The sequence below is a fragment of the Macadamia integrifolia genome, chromosome 10, assembly GCF_013358625.1.
Source record: "Macadamia integrifolia cultivar HAES 741 chromosome 10, SCU_Mint_v3, whole genome shotgun sequence".
Classification (NCBI taxonomy): Eukaryota; Viridiplantae; Streptophyta; class Magnoliopsida; order Proteales; family Proteaceae; genus Macadamia; species Macadamia integrifolia.
The window spans coordinates 13,528,304-13,533,961 of NC_056566.1; the positions used below are offsets into that span (position 1 = coordinate 13,528,304).

A 5,658-nucleotide genomic window follows, 5' to 3' on the forward strand; every position below is an offset into this window, starting at 1 on the left:
CACCGGAGAAATCGAGCCCCGGTCTCCTCAGATCCTCACCAGTCCCAACTACGATCTCCGCTGATCCTCACGATCGCCTGAGAAAGAAATGGATCGAAGAGATGGTGGAACTGCAATCGCCTCTGCTCCTCACCAGTCCCAACTGCGATCGCCTCTAATCCTCCAACTACGATCGCCTCTGATCCTCCATCTGCAACTACGATCTGCAACTACGATCGCCTCACGATCGCCTCTGATCTGCAACTACGATCCACCTGATAAATAAGGAGAGAGGGAGATGTTGACGTGATCTGCAACTACGATCTGCAACTACGATCGCCTCACGATCGCCTCTGATCTGCAACTACGATCGCCCAGCCGGATCTCAACGTTTTACTGCTGATTGATCCATGACTCAGCCAACTTGTTGAAAGCAGTCATAGAAGAGCCACATTTGGTCCATGCAGCCATGGCCTTTTCCTTCATCATCTGACTCCGTTCTCTAAGCACTCTCCCTTCTTCCGATTTCATCAACGTTGTCACCCTTTTCTCAACCTCTGCAGCACTCACCAACCCATCTTCGGATACCTCCATCGGCATTGCCAATTTCATCTCTTCCACCAAAAATGCTTTGTTCATTCGCTGCTCAGAATAGAGAGGCCATGCCACCATAGGCACCCCAGTGCACACGGCTTCTAATACCGAGTTCCACCCACAATGAGTCACGAACCCACCCACCGACTCGTGACTCAGCACTTTGACTTGTGGTGCCCACAATTTGATCACAAGACCCTTCTCCTTTGTCCGATCCAAGAAGCCTTGCGGCAACATGGCATCTAAATCTGGGTCTTTAATTTCCACAGAGGACTGTTTGCTATTGTCCTCAGAGACAGGATTACGGACAACCCACAAGAACCTCTGCCCGCTCTTCTCCAACCCTATAGCGATCTCCCTAACCTGCTCTGCCGAAAACACACCTCGGCTCCCAAAACTCAAGAACACAACGCTTTGACTCGGTTGCGTATCAAGCCATGACATGCACTGATTTACAGCTTCACCCTCATTCTTAGGGGTGGCTATCAATGGTCCAATGCAGTAAACAGGTGGGGTTGAAGCATCTGGTACGCAGAGCCCATCAGTAATGGCTTTGATCAATGTTGACTCAAGACACTCAAAGGTGTTCACTATAATTCCCTTTGATCTGCGTAGGTTTAAACCAATCTCTAAGATGTCGTTGTAGACCTGATCCTCTCGATCCTGCACTGGTCCGGGCATATATGAGGCAGGCATTGGTGGCAAACCTGGGAAGTGGAAATGGATGGTGGGTATGTCTTTGAAGCTCTTGGTGGTTTGATTGTGAATGATTGGGAGATAGAGAAGCAAGGAGAGTGTGACAGCACCGCTAGTGAGAAAGAAGTAAGTAGGGATGCCGAGATCGGATGCAACGCTGAGGGCTGCTGTAGGAAAGACATCTATGACAAAGGCTTGAACTTTTGAGGACTTCGAGATAGTTTGGAGAGCATGGCTGAGATTTGGGTTGTTGGGGTGAATGAATTCTGTATGGATTGATGCTCAATTAGGAGAAGGTTTCATAGAAAGAGTAGGGAGCTGGTGGAAGGTAATGGAATTGGTGGTTTCCGAGATGTGGCGAAGGAAGGCGGTGACATCGGGGGTGAGGAGAGGTCCCTCTGCAATGATAATTGTGACTGAGTAGCGGTGGTGGTAGTGGCGGACAATGAGCTTGGCGAGCTCCACCATTGATACGAGGTGGCCCATCGCCATTATCGGGTATAACACTATACTGCCTTCCATTTTTCTTGCTCAGCTCTCACCTCTTCCTCTGGTTAGTATTGGGTACTGGGTAGTGCCCAATACATCACTGCATTCGTCAGGATTTGAAATCTTAGGAAAATTTGCAGAATCCCCCTATTCTTGCTTGCCTTTGTAAGTCTGCCAGGCAAGATCTTTGGTTGGTTTTTGGCTGAAAAAGGAATTTAACTAGAGCTGAAACATAATATTAGGAAAATCTTTCCACTATCAACCAAATATATTGTTACCATACATTTCTTTTTAAGTTTTGGTAACGATTAGTCGATTACCATACATATCTGATAACATGTATCCAATTACCACTCTTGATAGGATTCTAACTGTATTTTAAGAGTTTCTCATTGTATATAGCGTTACTGCATGTAGCATGGTAATTCTACATCAACAAAGATAGAATAACCAATATCAATAGAAAGAGTTTCCCTAGGTTAGGGGAGCTCCTCAACAAACATGTTATATACATATGACCCCACAATTGTCCAACCCTGTGTTCACTGTTAGTTGCTTCAGATTGATAAGTGGAGAAGGGAAAACTTTGTTGTAAGTAGCCCATCTACAACTTCTCTTACCGAAAGCCTCAAATAAGAAAGCACATTTAAAGCAAGAATGGAGATTATATTTCTTTTATTCCTTTCCCACCAAATATGATGAATTGCATTATTTAAGGCCAGCTTACCTAGAGAATCACAAGAAGATTTGTCACTGAAGTTCTTCAATATCCACCTCCATTCTTTGGAAAAAGGGAGGACAATCTAGGATTGAGCCATATTTTTCGAAGGATTCTATCCAAGACAAATTTAGCGAAGGGACATGAAGAGAATTAATGTTAGGAATGATTATATTTCTCTAAAGAACGAGCTCCCGTGTAAAAAATGGGATTGATAATAAATAATGATTGTGGTTAATGATTAGCCCATGAAAAAGCTTAGCTAATTGAATGGTTTGAAGATGGAGTTGTGGAGAGAGAGATGAAGGTGAGCAGAAGGTTCAGAGACTTAGTAGAACTAGATGATTCAGAAACTGCAACACGCATTAAGAAAGAACAAGTGGAGTGGTGCGAGAATGGATCATCAAAGTATTCTCTTTCATACAAAGCATTGCCTATGAGAATGGAATGAAAAACTGCGGTTACTGTAAAAGATTGGGGCACTTTTAACTTATGTCCTCACAAGAAGGCAATGGGTGCCTGTCAAATAGCCAATGATCAGGCAGCAAGCATCCCGGGGGCATCCTATGTGGAGGAAGATGGGGTCAACCTTGTAAGCCCGGCTATGGTGAACTAGGTGACTCAGTCTGGTCGAGTGTCCTCTATCTTAGAAAAAGAGATCAATTTGCATCAATCTAATGGCTATGCAAGGGAAGGGAACATGAAAGGTGAAGGTGGTTCTCTATCACAATCCAAAGACAGTATTCTAGATATGCATGGGGCCTCAATTTAGGAGATTCTTTGGAAAGAAGTGTTTTACATGGCCTTAATGATAACAATGCTTTGTTGGAGGAGGCTAATGCGGGTAAGAATTCAAATTCTTCTTATCCTAGAGGAGCTCCTATTATAAAAGAGGATCCTATCTTACAGAAGAGGATTGAGCTCCTCTGTGGCGCAACACAGTGTTTGGTGCACATCCAATGGCTAGAAACACCTTGGCATGGAGTTCAAGGCGGTCATATGCAGGCCAAGGCATTGCTAGGTATTGGATACGCGCCGGACGTTGTCTTGCGCCACAGAGGAGCCAAATCCTACAGAAGATGGCAAGGAATCAACCATCCATTAATGGTATGATTAGAAAAGAGGGAGAGAATTTAGTGTATCAAAATAGGGAAGATTTGGTGGGATCATAATCAGCTGAGATGGAGGAAGCAACTATTATGGAAACTCCTTCCATTAGGAATAATCTTTGCTCTCTGAACAGAGCCAATCAAGGTGGAGATCAATTGTTTGTCCCTTAACATTCTTAGGCAAGATATGAGGCTCTTTCCATTCAAGGTGGGGATTGATTGGGATCAAATGAGAGAGGGATATTGGTGCATGATAGCCTTCTATTTCAGAATCGTGAAGAGCAAAGTAGGCACAATTTTGTGGATCTTTATCAACCAGGTGGGTTGATTGATAAGAAATAAGGGTTGCGTGCGACAAGACTTAATTGGGCAGATATGGCTAGTGAAGATGGGTTTGGGGAGTCTACATCAGATTCTAGTTATGAAACGATGTCAGGATAGGAGGATTTGGGAGCAAATGATGACACCAGGGAAGAAAGAAGAAAGAACTCTTACTGCTTGTCTGGAAAGGTAAGAGACCCTTGCAGAAATTTATGCTCATATAGAGGAAAAAATCAACCTGGACGTGGGAAGGCGACAATTGCTTTTCACGGCAGGATCATTTCTATGTGTGGGGAGGTGACCAATCGAGGTGGTTGTGGTATGGGCCCTAATTTTAGGGGAGTTCAGGTGATATTGAGGGGAGGAGAAGGACTTGGTTGAATCTGTTACACCAAGCTCTCTCCAAGGAGGAACTATTATTTTGAAGCACCCTAAGATTGCTACTATCAATGAGGCAGCTAGATTAAGAGAAGAGTTTGATGGCTTCAAGAAAGTTAAGCAAATAAAAGGCAAGGGAAATGATAATAGGGACCAGGTTTTCCGGAAGTTTGACCATCTTGCCTCTTCGTGAAAGTGGTTTGTTCAAATTTCTCTTCTACATTAGAGATGTGTATGATCTCGAGATTTAATATCTCTAGGAATTATTTTTTGTTAGGCGTTTTCTCCCTGCTATTGGCCTTGCCATAGGTGGGGGTATTGTCTTCTTTGTGTTAGTGTATCTGGCTTGCTTAGCTAGTTTTCTTGTTTTTTTTCTTTGTTATTTTTTTTTCTTTAATACAAATGACCTTTAGTGGAAAAAAAAGAAAAAAAAGAGGGGAATGCTAATGACTAACTGACAGAGATCTCTTTGGGATTTTTTTTTTTTTTTTACTTAGGATGAGGTACTACCAAAATATGTATAAAAAAGATAAGAAAAAAAATCTCATACTTTTGTTTCTATTTCTCTCCTCATTTGAATGACCTTGATGTCTTTAAATATTCAAAAAAAAAAAAAAGTATGAGGTTCCCACTACTAGGGTCTGGAGAAAGTAATAACCTACACAATCTTAACCCCGTTTCGCGGAAAGGCTGTATCCCACCTCAACCCCACTACCTCAAGATCGCATTGGAGCAACTTTATCATTTCTCTGAGATCCACCCTCTGTTGTCTTCCAATGTACATTATTGTTTTATTGACGTGCATCTCCTATGCTCCTTGCTCAGAGAATCGTATGCCTTAAAATTTAGTTGGATTGCCCTCAGTTGATAAAGGTAGAAAAATTAAGCGACATAAGCTACCAAATTTACAACTCATTGCTTTAACTTGGAAAGAAAAAAAAGAGACGTTACACTGGAACCTCCAATCAAGAAAGTTGTAGCATGACTACTGGGTTAGAGAGAGAGAGAGAGAGAGAGAGAGAGAGAGAGAGTTTAGGAAGAGATATGACTACATAAATAAATTTCTACAATCGAAAAACATCCCAACACATCTCTGCCACTAATACACTGCACGTACTCTGTATACTCTTTGCCAAGAACATCAAGAACCTAATATTGGCCACATCATCAATTTGACAATCTCATCTCACCACTACACTGATCACTACCATCATCTGACACACATTGTGAGTTCTACTAACTCAAACATCTATACAGTCTCCCATTGTCAGCTTTATGCACATCAATATGTGAGTGTGTTGCTCAACTGAAAGTATTGAAAACAATGACAACACAAGTTCGACAACCAGAATTATTTGGATCTGGATTCCCTTG

General features: G+C 42.4%; 1 pseudogene; it reads right to left on the reverse strand.

The window, feature by feature from the left end:
• Positions 1–372: 372 nt before the first annotated feature.
• On the reverse strand, positions 373–1,902 carry LOC122092214 (annotated as a pseudogene).
• Between the last annotated feature and the right edge of the window lie 3,756 nt (positions 1,903–5,658).